The sequence below is a fragment of the Oryctolagus cuniculus genome, chromosome 11 (genome assembly GCF_051225735.1).
Source record: "Oryctolagus cuniculus isolate XC-2025 breed Fujian yellow rabbit chromosome 11, ASM5122573v1, whole genome shotgun sequence".
NCBI classification, from domain to species: Eukaryota; Metazoa; Chordata; class Mammalia; order Lagomorpha; family Leporidae; genus Oryctolagus; species Oryctolagus cuniculus.
This window is the reverse complement of record NC_142877.1, coordinates 14,063,973-14,079,871: the sequence shown is the minus strand read 5'-3', so window position 1 is coordinate 14,079,871 and position 15,899 is coordinate 14,063,973. Positions and strand designations below refer to the sequence as shown.

Below are 15,899 nucleotides of genomic sequence, written 5' to 3'. Positions count from 1 at the left end.
GAGGCCAGAGTGCTGTTTAGGACATCTGCCATCCTATGGGTCTGCTGTGTATCTCACTTCCCATGTTGGATCGTTCTCTCCCTTTTTTATTCTATCAGCTAGTATTTGCAGACACTATTCTTGTTTATATGATCCCTTTGGTTCTTAGTCCTATCATTATGATCAATTGTGAACAGAAATTGATCACTGGGACTAGTGAGATGGCCTTGGTACATGCCACCTTGATGGGATTAAATAGGCTTTCAAACCATCCTTCCTCCAGAATTTCCCTACGTGAGGGCATTTCGGAATGCATTCAGGGTCAGCGTTGGGGTGCCCATCCCCGTCGTCCTGAGTCCAGTAAAGGAATGTTCTTGGGAACTTTGAGGATGCTTTCACAGTGCAGAAAACTGCACTTCCCTGCACAGGTGGAAACAGTCTCCTTCCAGCCTCTGTTTAGGTATTATAAATTCATCAGTGGTGGCAAATGTCCCTCACAGCTTGGAGTGAGTTGTAGCTGTACTCTACTTACAGAGGACATTGTTGTAACTAAAAAGCGTATTGTGTTGTTTGAGTAGATTTCAGGAAATGAACCCAGCACAGAGGTGAACACTCTCACTTCTTTTTCCAACAGTCCATCCTAGCACCATTAAAACATGACAAATTCTTCTACTTTTCACATATCTTTGCAGCTCACCTCACCTTCCAGGTACAGCCCCAACTTTTACTCTACTATATGTTCAGACTTTTCTTTAGAAATTTTTATTTACTTATGTATATGAAAGGCAGAGCTACGGGGGGTGGGGGGAGATCTTCCATCCACTGTGTCACTCCCCTAATGACCATAAGGCTGGGGCTGGGCCAGACCAAAGCCATGAGCCTGGAACTCCATCTGGGTCTCCCAACGGGTGCCTGGGGACCAAGTACTAGGACCATCTTCTGCTGCCTCCCAGGCACATGAGCCAGGAGCTAGAGTGAAATTGGAGCAGCTGAACTTGAACTGGCTCTCACAGGGGTGCCAGCATTGCAGGTGGTGGTGCAATCCCCTGTGGCACAACACAGCCCCACATTCAGACTTCTTGAAAACATTGCTGCTGGGTTTTTCCATTCTCCAGCTGACAACACATCATAGCTATATAAATCTTCTCTCTTCTTATTTACTAAAAGCAACTAAGGTTCAGTGAGTTTTAGGCATATGTTAATCTTTATTGTTGAACTTCACAAACGTGGGTGAGGTAGGGCGTCAGGAAGGGATAAGGAGTTAAGGACTGCCAACACTGACGTCGTGTGTGATGGAAGAAGGACATAAGTCAGCCGGTGTAGGTTCTTGTTAACCTGCCTTCTTTCTTTCTTCCTTTCTTTTAAGATTTTTATTTATTTATTTGAGAGATAGAGTTACAGACAGTGAGAGGGAGAGACATAGAGAAAGGTCTTCCATCTGCTGGTTCACTCCCCAAATGGCCTCAATGGCTGGTGCTGCGCTGATCCAAAGCCAGGAGCCAGGAGCTTCTTCTGGTCTCCCACGTGGGTGCAGTGGCCCAAGGACTTGAGCCATCTTTTACTGCTTTCCCAGGCCATAAAGAGAGCTAGATCGGAAGAGGAGCAGCTAGGAATAGAACTGATGCCCATATGGGATGCCGGCGCTGCAGGTGGAGGATAACCTAGTGAGCCACGGGGCGCCGGCCCCACCGCTGCCTTCTTTCAAGAGGCCAATTCAGTCTCGTACCCTGTTGTTCCCCACCCTACCTGCTGCATTTTTCCCCAAATTTGGAAGCCAGGGACCAGCCTTGAAAAACCTGTATGGAGAAGCTCCATTCCACCTACTGCCCCCTACCCCGACCTATAACGCACCTAAGATGTAAAAAGTCCCAGACTGCTGGGGCCTGGGGCCTGGGCCTCTGCCATGTGTTCAGTCTGTGTGCCAGCTGGCAGTTGGTCACCCACCTCTGCAGATTTATTTTCTTTGAATAAATTCAGTCTGGCTGTGAGTTCATACCCTGTCTCCTCTCTGTTCTGTGTCCTTTTTCTTACAAGGTGCACCACCCAGATTCCATCATTTTCCATGCCTATTCAACATGGCTGAAGACCCAGGACACCCACTGTTCATCACGCAGCTAAAGTTCACTTTCCATCACGTTCCAGATGGCAGGACAGCTTCCCAGAGACCACCACAGGCCCTGCAGCCCCACCTGTCTCTCTTGGATCTTCAATCAGGCCCTGCTCTGACACCACACCTTTCCTATAAAAGGATGCCCAGCCTGGGTGGGGGCAATTCTCCCTCTTGTGGTTGCCCGCACTCACGTCTGGGTGTGCACCATCCCTTTGACTTTCAATAAATCCTGTTTTTCTGCTCTATCTATGCCTTCCAGGAAGGGAGGAAGACAAGAGCCTGGACTAAGTCTACCTGGGGGTCTCTCTGAGCCCAGGCAGGCTCTTGACTCTCAGAACGTAAGTTGAGGCTCTCCATCCCCACAACAACCGCTTTCGACATTGGTGTTTCTCTTTACCTTCTGAAACTTTCTTTGCCTTCCATTAAGTTACATTTTGTTTGGTGTCTTCCTGTCTCTGATTGCTCCTTCTCAGGGTAAAATAGAATATATCTCAAATTCTTTTTAAAAGAAGAAGTACGCGAGTACAGGCGCATCAGTGATGGAGTGTTTAAGTGATGGTGTCATAGGAGCACCGCACTTAGGCCGTGAGGGCTTGCTCAGCCACTGATTCATTGTTGTGACCTGAGTGAGAGTCCTCCCCTCGCTGGACTGAGACTTGGCGTGATAACCTTTACGTGTTGATAAAGAGTTGCTGAGGCTGTGGAGATAAGAAATTGCTTCTAACATTTTGTCCCTGAACAGATTCCCTTGGGACGTGGACAGCACCCCTGCTGTGCAAAGGGGGAGCAGTTGGTGCTTCCTGATAAGCTGGGAAAGGGCAGAAGCTGGCAGACCTCGGCAAGAAGATTATATAAAAGAAACCGCAAGTCAGCTCTCAGCCAGGGACCCATCGTGTAAATGAAGTCCACTGCTGTCATCGTCCTTTCTCTGCTCCTCATTCTTGAGGAGAAGCCAACAGCTGTGACAGGACAGAGTGGTGAGTAGACGGGGTGGGCCTGGGAGAGTGGTCCGGCAAGGTAGTCCGGGCGGGGCAGAGATCTCTTTAGACAGGGATTCTACTCTGATGAAAATTGTGTCTTCTCCCTCCAAGTCCCAGCCCTGCTGGTGACATCAGTGATCTACTGAGGACAATGTGGGGGGTGTGAGCTGGGAGGGGAATATTAGAGACTGTGGAGCCCAAATATCCTTTAATAGATTCTAGGCAAATGGCAAGGTGACCTTCCAGATAGGTTATGCCAGTTATTACATAGACAACAAAGCCAATGCTGTTTATCAACAAAAGAAAGAGGGGGAAAAAAGGCAGACAACAAGCTGGATTCCAAGAGTTTTTGTATCTGTTCTAAACAGATTATCTTGACTAGCACCAGTATAGAATCAACAGAATTGGCTTGCACAATGTGAAATTAACAATTCCTACCAATCTCCAGGTAGAAAATAAGAACGCTCAATCATGAACAGCAAGGCAGACAACAGTCGATCAGAAAATATTTGTTTATATCCTAATTGTATAGCATTTAGATTACAATGATGACAATTGCACACAACGTCCTGATCAATATCAAGGGTATGGTTCACATGTGAACAGAATACCAAGCCAATGTCTAAGTAGACAGTGAGCCCTATCCTATGGCAGGAAGCAAGGTCCCCACAACGTGATTCCAAAGCAATTTCTCTGTCCTGCCTGAAAAACCAGTGAATGACAAGGGTCATTAACAGACATAAAATTCTAATCTTGATCCACAGCAGATCTCAAAGGGAAACACAATGCCTGGTGAATATCCGGGTAAAAATCCCTATTCTGTGGTAGAATCAAGTTTGACCACAAGATGGATCCCAAAGTAGTTTTCCTTATCCAAACTGCACAGCTAGTGCAGGACAGGGATCCAAAAGAGACAAAAAACCCTAATCAAAATAAAAGGTATGGCCAAAATATCAGTGGAATGTCAAATCAAGAATACACTCACTTATGGACAAAAGGACAAATGGGAAGATGGATTCCAAGGCGTTTATCCTGACTAACCCAAGCAGGTACTATGCAGGGGCTTCAGAAGACCATGGAATAATGGAATTAGAAAAGAAATTGATATTGGTGAAAAAATTTGGAAATCCATGCAAGGTTTTCATAATGTACTTAATCCACAAATGATTTGAAGACCTGGTCTGTTAAAAGGATCAAAGGGAAATATGGCAGTATTATCAAAATTGCATTATGACATATAGAAATTCCATTTTTACATTTAAATTTTTTTCTGACAGGAGAGTGGACAGTGAGAGAGAGAGACAGAGAGAAAGGTCTTCCTTTACTGTTGGTTCACCCTCCAATGGCCGCTGCAGCCGGCGCACCGCGCTGATCTAAAGCCAGGAGCCAGGTGCTTCTCCTGGTCTCCCATGCGGGTGCAGGGCCCAAGGACTTGGGCCATCCTCCACTGCACTCCTGGGTCACAGCAGAGAGCTGGCCAGGAAGAGGGGCAACCGGGACAGAATCCAGCACCCCAACCGGGACTAGAACCTGGTGTGCCGGCACCGCAAGGCGAAGGATTAGCCTAGTGAGCCGTGGTGCCGGCCATGTTCAATTTTTTTAAAAAAGATTTATTTATTTACTTGAAAGATAGACAGAGAGAGGGAGAGACAGAGAGAAAGGTCTTCCATCCACTGGTTCACTCTCTAAATGGCTGCAACAGCTGGAGCTGGGCCAATCTGAAGCCAGGAGCCTGGAACTTCCTCTGGGTCTCCCACATGGGTGCAGAGTGAACCAGTAGATGGAAGACCTTTCTCTCTGTCTCTCCCACTCTGTCTGTAGCTCTACCTCTCAGATAAACAAAATAAATAAAATCACAAGGATATGCCCCTAGATAAACAATTCCAACTATTGGGAAGGCTGTGGAGCAAGAGGAATGTTCATATATTTCCATTGCTAGTGGCATTTGGGACAAATACATTGAAAAGCTGTTTGTAGTGTTTATGGCAGCTGAGTGTATCTACAGCCTGTGACCTGTACTCCTTGACATGGCAATTTTATTCTTAGCGACATACCCCAAAGACATGCATATTCATGTTCTTCTCTAAAAGGTAAGAGCAAGAATGTTCGTGAGATTTGTAATAGCCAAAACCTAGAAACACCCAGGGAATATCAACAGCAGAATGAACACATACATTGTTGGAATTTTTTTTAAATTTTTTTGACAGGTAGAGTTAGTGAGAGAGAGAGAGACAGAAAGAAAGGCCTTCCTTCCATTGGTTCACCCCCTAAATGGCTGCCATGGCCAGTGCTGCGCTGATCCGAAGCCAGGAGCCAGGTGCTTCTCCTGGTCTCCCATGGGGGTGCAGGGCCCAAGCACCTGGGCCATCCTCCACTGCCCTCCCGGGCCACAGCAGAGAGCTGGACTGGAAGAGGAGCAACTGGGACTGGTACCTGGTGCCCCAACCGGGACTAGAACCCGGGGTGCTGGCGCCGCAGGAGGAGGATTAGCTAAGCGAGCCACAGCACCGGCCTGGAATTTTAATACAATAAAATACTGTAGAGCAAAAAAATGTATGAGTCATATGTAGACTTCAAAATAAATGAAATTCAAAACATAATATTGAACTAAATAAGCAAAATGAATGAACAAGGTGTTTTAGGTTTAATTTATATAGATTTAAAAACTAAAATTTTATAGATAATTCAGAATTCTGAGATATGTTATAATTTTAAGGAAAAGAAGATGAATTAGCAATAAATCCAGGAAAGTCATTACCTCTTAGCAGGAAGAAGGTAGGGAGGGCAAATAAACAGCAGGAGCATTTGGAAAAAATGCAGTAAATATACTCCTCCTTATCTGGATGCTCCTATTCATGCTATTTTTCAAGAGTATAGGTGTGCTCTGTACATGTTTTTGTTGTGTACTTTTTGGTGCAATGAGATTTTTAAGGTGCCCAACAGATTTCAACATTTTGACAATTGTTTATTCAAGTTTCAGTTTTGTCGGGCATTGCGCTTCGAGGCTAAAGACAGGGATTTAACCAACTAGTCTACTATCTGATGAGTAGTCTGCTTTCTTCTCTGCCTCACTCTCTCCCACCCCAACATACACACACACACCAATACACACCCCAATACACACACACAGACACACACACATCAATGCATGCACATACCGCAATACACACACCAACACCAACACACATATACACATCAACACACACACACACACCAATGCATGCACATACCACAATACACACACCAACACCAACACACATACCACACATCAACACACATACACACACACACACACACACACACACACTGTACCTCGGTGAGTTCCAGACTTCAGGTTCTATCCAGACAACACACTACTTACTCGGAACCTTTGGTAGTAGTGACTGAATACCAAGTCAAACTAGCTTAGGCAGGAGGCCAGGAAAAGAGTGGGGAGAGTTGCTCCCATGGTAAAGGAATAAAGCATTGGCTGCTGTCTTCACACACTCCTTTTAGTCTTTTCTCTGCTTCTCTCAGTGTATTAGGTTCATTTTTCTTAGCATTTGGAGAGTGAACCAGCAGGTGGAATATCTCTCTCTCTCTCTCTCTCTCCTTTTAAATAGATAAAAATAAATAAATAATTTTTAAAAAGGATAAAGGCATACTATACATATACACTAAGGATACCCACCCCACAGAAGATCTATGTTTTCTTCCATTCAAATGTCTGGGTGCTTTCTCCCAATCCACTGTGATACCAAGGGCATCCTCTCATTCTATATCTAGAATTTCATCTTCTAATGAGTTTCTTGGTGTGTCTCAATGACACCTGTGAAATGACAGGGTTTAATGATTTCACTAGACTTCGAAGGTAAGAATGCCTTACAGATTTTCCCCAGGGCCAGGGAAGAGTGATGACAAAGCCCAATTTGATGCTGGGAAGGATAAAATGATAGTGTAGGTCTGGGTGGAAGTGGAGGAGCAAGGCATTACAGGGAGCTCCCTGGTTTTGAAATCAAGACTGGATCTGCCATTGACTGGTCAGTGACCTCAGGGGATTCCCTCTTCTTGCCTGTGCCCCATAGTATTTAAAATCAATAAAGAATTTGGTTGTGACAGTGCCTACAGGCTGCTGACACTGCTTGTCTGTGAGAAAGTGGGACAGCTCTTGGGGTTATCAGAGGTGATGGGATAGCAATGTCATCTTTACCTGTGAATGGTCTTCATGGAAAGCCCCTGTGTGCCTCCCAGGATGAGATGTCTATTTGCTGGTAGCGATAAGGACTGTTTGCAGAAGTGTTGTTATGTGATCTTGGCACCAGGTGTCGGTACTTTTGACTCAGGACTCTGGGCCTTGGATCTGGACCCTGTTCCCTGGCTGTAGGTTCCACAAAGGCATCTGAGTGATCAGTCTTACAGGAGGAGGGTGGCTAAGACTATGTTTAGGACATCTTCGTCCCATATCAGAGTGCCTGGGTTCGAGTCCCACATCTGTTCCTGGTTCCAGCTTTCTGCCAATGCATACCCTGCATATGCCTGGGATATATACCCTGGGATATAACAGAGATGACTCAAGTAGTTGGGTCCCCACTATCCATGTGGGAGACCAGGATTGAGTTCTTAGAGTTCTCAGCTCCTGGCTCATTTCTCAGCACTGGTCCAGCCCCAGCAATTTGCAGGCTTTCGGAGAGCTGCTGATAAGAGATCTCCCCCACCTCCTCTCAGTAAATGACCAATAGAAGTTCAGATGGTGTTGTTTACAAATCCCCCCATTTCATGTACAGAGAAAGAGAAAACACATCTACAGAGGGGAGAAGCTGTCAAAGAAATTCCCAGAACCAAGATGGAGCACACATTTCCTGGCAGGTACTTCAGGTCTCTTTCTTCTTGCATTAAGAGTCCCCATCAGCCAGCACCATGGCTCACTAGGCTAATCCTCCACCTGCAGTGCTGGCACTCTGGGTTCTAGTCCAGGAGGGGGCACCGGTTCTGTCCAGGTTGCTCCTCTTCCATCCAGCTCTCTGCCGTGGCCCTGAAAGGCAGTGGAGGATGGCCTAGGTCCTTGGGCCCTGCACCCGCATGGGAGACCAGGAGGAAGCACCTGGCTCCTGGCTTCGGATCAGCGCAGCGCGCCAGCCATAGTGGTCATTTTGGGGGTGAACCAATGGAAGGAAGACCTTTCTCTCTCTCTCTCTCCCCGCCCCCCACTGTCTAACTCTGCCTGTCAAAAAAAAAGAGTCCCCAGCAATAAAAACATGTTGTTCTCATTTCTGGGGCTCCCCTAAGTCTAGCATTTGCTCCTAAGATATCTAGAATGGAGGGAGGAGGAAGAGACAGACTTTGAGGTAACTCTGGTTCTACAGACCCTTTCCCAAAAGAGAAGGAACAGACTTACTCAGCTGTAAAATTTAAAAAAATCTTTATTTTGCAACAAAATGGATGCAACTGGAAACCATTAGACTTAGTGAAATAAGCCAGTCCCAAAAAGGACAGATACCATGTGTTTTCCCTGATCTAGGGGAACAAATAGAGTACCTAAAAGGGAATGTATTGGAGTGAAATGAACATTTTGAGATTCAATGACTGCTTTGCAGTCCTTGTCTCTACTGTTGAGGAACAGTGTTTTTTTTTTCTTTATACTATGTGTTAACTGTTTACTTTAGTGTAGGGTTAACTTATGAAAATAAGGTAAACTGAAAATACATCTTTGTAAAAATTAAGCATTGGAATAGGAGAGAGAGGAGGGAGAAGGATTGGAGTGTGGGCAGGAGGGAGAGTAGGGTAGGAGGTATCACTGTGTTCCTAAATCTGTATATATGAAATGAATGAAACTTGTATACCTTAAATAAAATTTTTAAAAGGGGGAGTGCAGATGCCCTGGCACATGCCCCCCACCTCACGTCTTGAGTTGAGGAATGCTTCCTTGAGCAGAGGCTGGACCATGGTGAAAGGTATAGCAGCTGAATGAGGCAGATGGGTCTAAGCAGGGATACTTTTCATCTCTTAACAGGTCCTGTTCAAAGTCGAACCACTGGAGATCATGTTCTATTCAAAAAGAAAGATTCACGGAAACTCCTCTATGCAGACCAGGATGGGTTTTCATCCACGGATGTAGCTTTCAGCCAACTTAGATCCTGCCCTAAGACTCCCTTCCAGTGCTACGTGTGGGATCACATTCACCTCTGTGAAAATGACGCTGACTGCCCAGGGAACAAGCTGTGCTGTACAAGCCGTTGCGGGAATGTCTGCTTCACGTCCCCACCATCTAACAAAAATCAGCAAGAAAAGAAGACCCCTGAGAACACAGACGGCTGAAGAGTGTGGAATGACCTCAGAAGGTGGGAGGGCGACATGGGGAAGTGACGGAGACACCGAGGGCTCCCAGGAACCATGCCCTGTGCTGAGAAGGGCAACACCGTCTCCTCACTGTCTCCAGTGCTAGGCTTGCTCTTCCTCACTGCAGCTGTCCTGTGCCCGGGCTGCCGGCTCCCATCAGTCCCGGGTCCCTGCAGCACTCCCCTCTCCATCCTGCGCATTCTTCCTCACAGTTAGGATGCCCAAGCCTGGGGCTGCTTCTCTCATCCACTTTCCAATAAAAAGTCTCCTTTCTGCTCATTTATTTCTGGCTCCTGTGATTTCTGGGTTCCACAGAACTCCGGGGAGATGGGTGTAGAAGTGGAATCCCTCTCACCACTGGGGAGCAGCCGGGGCCCTGTATCCTGAGTGTATAGGAGAGAAGGGGCAGGACCAAGAGCTCCACTTCCTGGAGCTTCCTGCTGGAAATCCAGTCATCAGCCCCAGTGCTGCAGTCTCTCTGTCACCAGCAGGTGGAAGTCTGGAAATCTTGTCTTTGGTTCAGGACCAGGAAAAGACACAAACAATTCACAACAAACTGAACAACATAACCCGCTGTGTAAATTTTTGGCAGGTCCCTTCCTTCCAATCCACTGTCAGTCCCGACTATTTTGGCCCCTCAGACCAGCCAAGCCTTGTGGCTAAGCCTACAGCTTCCTCCTTCCTTTCCTGTAGTTTCCCAAAGACCTACATACTTCTGAGAAGGCATAGAAATGACGATGCTGCGTGCACACTGGTAAATGCCTATTCGGGGGGAAATCTGCTGGCTCATGCCTGAGGTCCCTTCACTGATGCCTCATTCCTTTAGGTTAAGCAATAACCTCTCCCAGACTTGTGCTTTAAGACGACATGAAGAGGCCTGGCAATGTGCTCTCAGTCTGTGCTCCTTTGGTGTGAAGGACCAGGGAGAGCAGTGTTCTCTGGAGAGACACAAGGTGGGGGCAGGACAGCCTGGGGCAGTGACAACAGGGCTGGGACTACCTTGGAAAAACTTGAAGGGCCTCATGGCTCTACTGTTGACCTACCTGCCCCATGGCCCTTGTACACGGAAGCTCCCAGGGAAGGCCAAAGCCTCAGGTGTAGGGGCAGTTTGGGTGGTGGGGAAATAGCAGGGGCAGGGGAGTCAGGAGATGAGTACCCCAGCTTGGCTTCCCACACTGTTGACCCCAGGGAAGTTTTGTGCCTCCCTGAGCCTTCTATGTTGAAATGGAGAGGGCTGGGTGTAACTATTCTGGACAGCCAGTCTACCCTACCACCCGGGATCTGGAAGATCTTTCTTTCATGTTGGGCTCCTGCTGTGAGTGAACATGAGGACAGGGGCTTGGAGTGAAAGAACACAGACCACTGCACTCTTTCCCTCTTCAGCTAGGTGCCAGCATGGCATCCTACCACCACCCGACCTCGTTCTCCAGAGGGTAGGCTGGACTGTGTAGGACTATGGCACCAGGCTTCTTAGAGTGTAGGCAAGAACAAGAGAAGATCCTGCTGTGGGCCCTATACATAGTAGATTATGTTTACTGTTGCATTTATTTTACATAAAAGCCCTCTCAGATTGTCATTATACATGTCAATAATTATGCAAAGACCACAGGAAAGCTAGGTTAAGTCACCACTCCAAACTACACAATTAATAAGTGCTGACAAATCTATTTCTATTAAAATATGTATTTGTTTTCATATACCTAATAGAGAAAGAACACCTTGACCTAGATGTTGTTCAGATACATGGTAATAAGTTGGTATGAGTTTATTTTGCTGCAAAAAGTTGTGCAATCCATGCATCACTTTCCCATAATATCCATTTCAAATAAACTTTCTGAAGTCCACTCATATTTACCTCTTTAATTTACCTTTTAAGTATGTCACACCCCAAATGCACTTTTATTGGATAGCAATAGAGGTAGAAAGAGCTTAAAAATCATATTTAAGTGGCTGCAACACCAGCATCCCATATCAGAGCACCAGTAAAAGCCTGGCTGCTCTGCTTCCATCCAGCTCCCTGCTAATGTATCTGCAAAATCAACTGAAGATGGCCCAGATACTCGGGCCCCTGTACCCATGTGGGAGACCCTGGTGGAATTGCAGGCTTCTGGCTTCACCCTGGCCCAGCCCTGACTGTGTGGGCATCTGGGGAGTGAAGCAATAGATAGAAGATTCATATATCTCATTCTCTCTCTCTCCCTCCCTCCTTCCCTCCCTCCCTTTCTTCCTCCCTCCCTCCCTCCCTCCTTTCCTCCATCTCTATCTCTCTTTCCTCTGTCTCTCACTCTTCCCTTCAGATAAATAAATCTTCAAAAATATTGTACTTACATTCACGTGGAAGAACTAATTCATGTGAATGACCATGGATATTTAAACCTGAAGATTAACTGGAGGACGTTTGGAAGTCCTAAACTTCAAACTGTGCAAAGCAACAATAATTAATACACTGGTTTTGTTGGAAGAATAAAACATTAAGCAGAGAAGTCAATAGAAAAGAAAAGATAACCCAAGAAACAAGTCTCATTTTATCTAATTCAGTTTAAGGTAAATGGCAAGTTCAAAACAATGAATTAAACTTCAGTCATTCAAGACATAAGATTTCAGACTCTAGGTTCACTATTTACAAAAACAAAAGAACTACTCTCATTTGAATTGAAGTATTGATTAAGCTACCTTGAAGAAAATATTTAAGGTGGTTATTATAGTTTCTTTTCCTATAGGGAGTCCGATGTGAGCAATCTATGGTTAACATGGTGGCTCAGCAACCTCTTGGAGTCCTAGCCTGTTCCCATCTTGTTGCTCTTCCATTCCCTGGGATGTTAATTTTACATCTCAAAGGATGCTGTCTACCTTTTTATGGCTGTAGGTGGCCAACTTCATATCTACGTTCCAGACTACAGGGTGGGGGAAAGGTGGGAATCACCTCAGCTTGAAGAAGACAAACGAAATTGTATTCTCCACCTGCCTCCCACTCACTCAATTTCTGATCCCCACTGGACACTGGAGAGGCTTTTTCTGAAGGCCACAGGCAGAAGAATAGGCAACAAAAAGAAAACATGGAGACAGAAGAAGTAAGACTTATTGAAGTGTCTAGTCTCTATGTCTTTGATCTCTTCTCAACTGTAGCATTTTCCTCCTTCCTTCTGCTAGCTTTGGGTTCAGCTTGTTGTTCTCATCTCCAGTAAGTATAAAATTAGGTTGTTGGTTGGAGAGCTTCCCTATTTTTAAATGTAGGCATTTGCAGCTATAAATTCCCCCTTACCCCAAGAACTCTTTCACCAAATCCCATAGAGTTTTGGTAGCTGTGTTTTAGTTTTCATTAGTCAAAGGAAAGCACATTGTACTTGCTTTTTCATCTTTGTTCCATTGGTGTATAAAACTTTTTAACAATTTTATACATATGTATGGACTACAGTGTAACATTTCAACATAAAAAGTGTGTACTGATCAAAGCAAGATAATCGGCCGGCACCGTGGCTCACTAGGCTAATCCTCCACCTTGCGGCGCCGGCACACAGGGTTCTAGTCCCGGTCGGGGCGCCGGATTCTGTCCCGGTTGCCCCTCTTCCAGGCCAGCTCTCTGCTGTGGCCAGGGAAGGCAGTGGAGGATGGCCCAAGTGCTTGGGCCCTGCACCCCATGGGAGACCAGGAGAAGCACCTGGCTCCTGCCATCAGATCAGCGCGGTGCGCCGGCCGCAGCGTGCCAGCCGCAGTGGCTATTGGAGGGTGAACCAACGGTAAAGGAAGACCTTTCTCTCTGTCTCTCTCTCTCACTGTCCACTCTGCCTGTCAAAAAATAAATAAATAAATAAATAAATAAAGGCAAGATAATCGAAATTTCTCCTTTTCCGGGCTTCTGGCTTCAGCCTGGCCCATCTCCAGTGGTTGCAGCCATTTGGGGGAATAAACCAGCAGAAGGAAGATTTCTCTCTCTCTCTCTCCCCTTAACTATGCTTTGCAAATAATCTTTATTTATAAATTTATTTATAAGTTTTATCTTTATTTATAAATTTATTTGAAAGGCAGAGTTACAGAGAGAGAAAGGGAAAGACAGAGAAATCTTCCATCTGCTGGTCCATTCCCCAAGTGGCCACAATGGCTGGGCTGGGCCAGGTTGAATCTGGGAGCAAGGAATTTCATCCAGGTCTCCCACATAGGTGGCAGGGGCCCAAGTGCTTGGGCCATCTTCCTGCTTTACCAGGTGAATTAGTAGGGTCCTTGATCAGAAGTGGAGCAGCCAGGACTCAAGTTGGCACCCATATGGGATGCTGGCTCTACAGGTGGCAGCTTTATCTGCTTTCCCAACCCCTCTTGGTACATCTTCTTCTGCCATGGCTGTGAAGGGGCAAGTGCAGCCACCCTGTCCTGAAATGTGGATGGACAAACTCAGGAATGAAAGTTTGCCCATACCAGGTAACTACAGACAGCAGCACTGAGGACAAGGAGATATGGGGATGGAGAGATGCAAAGAGTGTTAATGAGGACCAATTGTAGCCCTGACACCAACTGCAGGGTCTGGGGCTATTGTATGCCCCACGGTTTCCTATATAGGCAGAGCGCACCAGAGATCAGGAGTAGCTGAGCCCAAGTGCTGTAGCCCCGGGTACACTGTGGCTGACTGGGAGATGTGCAGCTCAGACTCCATTGGAGGAACACTTGCCTGCCCAGCTGTGGGTGGTGTAGTTCACTGACCCAGGCCAGCCAGTGCTCCTCCAGACACAACCTTGGTGTTTAGCTGAGATCACACAGACCAGAGGCTCCCAGCCAAGGGCACAGCAAGGCTGTGATACAAGGGCTTGTCCTTTCCTACCCAATGGAGGGCTCCTGCAACAAAAAGTCCTTGCTCTAGAGCTCCTTGTGGAGCTGGCAGGGGTAGCCTCAGGTTGGTAGTCATGGCTCCCTCTGCCCTGTCCTGATTCTTCTCTTTCATTTTACATATAGGGCTTTGCAATGAAGCTGGCTGTTGTGACCTCATCTCACTTCTTACTTCCAGCACATTGCCAGAAATGAGAACGTGCAATCAGCATGATCAGAGCCAGAACCACCTCTCACGAGCTGTGTTGTGGTCGCTGCTGCTGCAGTCACTGTCACCCATGGCCCTGGAATCAGATGTTGCTGTGGATGACAAAACTACATAGTGCTGGGAAAGAACGTCCCTTCATCCTTGCTGCTTTGAGTCAGAGGAGCTCCAATGTGCCAGCTCACATGTCTTAAGATTGTTGACTTTACTTTGTAATCTATATTTTTCCCACAAAAACACTGTTGTCCTTTCCCTTTCCCCCTTTATACATCCTACAGGCAGATCGGGAATTTAGGTTGGAATGATTGAAAATGTGCCTTAACCCGTGCTGCCGCCAGAGGCACTGTCCGTGGTCCTGAATGTGCACAGAGTGACTGGTGGGATGCTCTCCTCTTCTGTAGTCTGCCTATGCCCCCGTCTTCATGGGCTGGTGTAAAGGGATGGCTTTGAACCATTCAGCATGTTCTCACAATTGTGTAAAACTGCATGTTTACACAACATGGAAATATTCTTTTGTCATAATCTCTCAATATATTTATCAGTTCATCAATGGTGGTAAATAGTCCTCCCAATCAGTTGGGAGTTGTAGACAGGAACCAGGAGCTTCTTCTGGACCTTCCACATGGGTGCAGGGACCTAGGGACCTGGGCCATCCCCCACTACCTCTCCCAGGTGCATCAAGCTGGGAGCTGGATTGGAAGTGGAGCAGCCAGGACTCAAACCTGCACCCACATGGAATGCCAACACTGCAGGCCATAGTTCAACCTATTGCTACAGATTCTTTTTTTTAAGACTTGTTTATTTATTTGAAACTTAGAGTTACAGAGAGGCAGAGGCAGAGAGAGAGAGGGGTCTTTCATCTGCTGGTTCACTCCCCAGATGGCCACAACGGCTGGAGCTATGCTGATCCAAAGTCAGGAGCTGTGCTGATCCGAAGTCAGGAGCCAGGAGCTTCTTCTAGGTCTCCCATGCAGATGCAGGGGCCCAAAGACTTGGGTCATCTTTTACTGCTTTCTCAGGCCACAACAGAGAGCTGGATCAGAAGTGGAGCACTTGGGACTCGAACTGGCAGCCATATGGGATGCCGACACTGCAGGTGGTGGCTTTACCTGCTACGCTACAGCATCAACCCCACCACAGATTCTTGATTCTTCATATTTCTGGAGGATTAGCCATGAGACAATTTGAATGCAGTTACCATAGAAAGCCACAGGATGGAGCTGTAAACACAGTGATTTGACCCACTGGGATCCACAGCCCATGATCACAGTATTTTCATTTCTAGGGATGAACCATAGGTAGACTATTTAAATGCTGTTTGAGGAAAATTGATTCTCAAGGTTTGGACCACAGACCAGTAGCATCGACACTGCCTGGGAACTTCTTAGAAATGCAAATTGTAGGTCAGATTCTCAAACTTGCTGAAAGAGAAACTTTGAGAATAGGGCCCAACAATCTGTATTTTAACAAACCTCCAGATGATTCCGATGCACAC

The 15,899-nt window shown here is 46.5% G+C and overlaps 1 long non-coding RNA gene across 1 annotated transcript in view; it reads left to right on the top strand.

The window, feature by feature from the left end:
- LOC138844287 (uncharacterized) overlaps positions 1–9,667 on the top strand; it is an 81,130-nt gene extending 71,463 nt beyond the window's left edge. The window contains exons 2-3 of the long non-coding RNA XR_016216532.1: positions 2,832–3,066; positions 9,059–9,667. This is a non-coding gene — a long non-coding RNA (uncharacterized LOC138844287). The remainder of the gene's footprint in view (positions 1–2,831; positions 3,067–9,058) is intronic.
- The last annotated feature ends 6,232 nt before the right edge of the window (positions 9,668–15,899 follow it).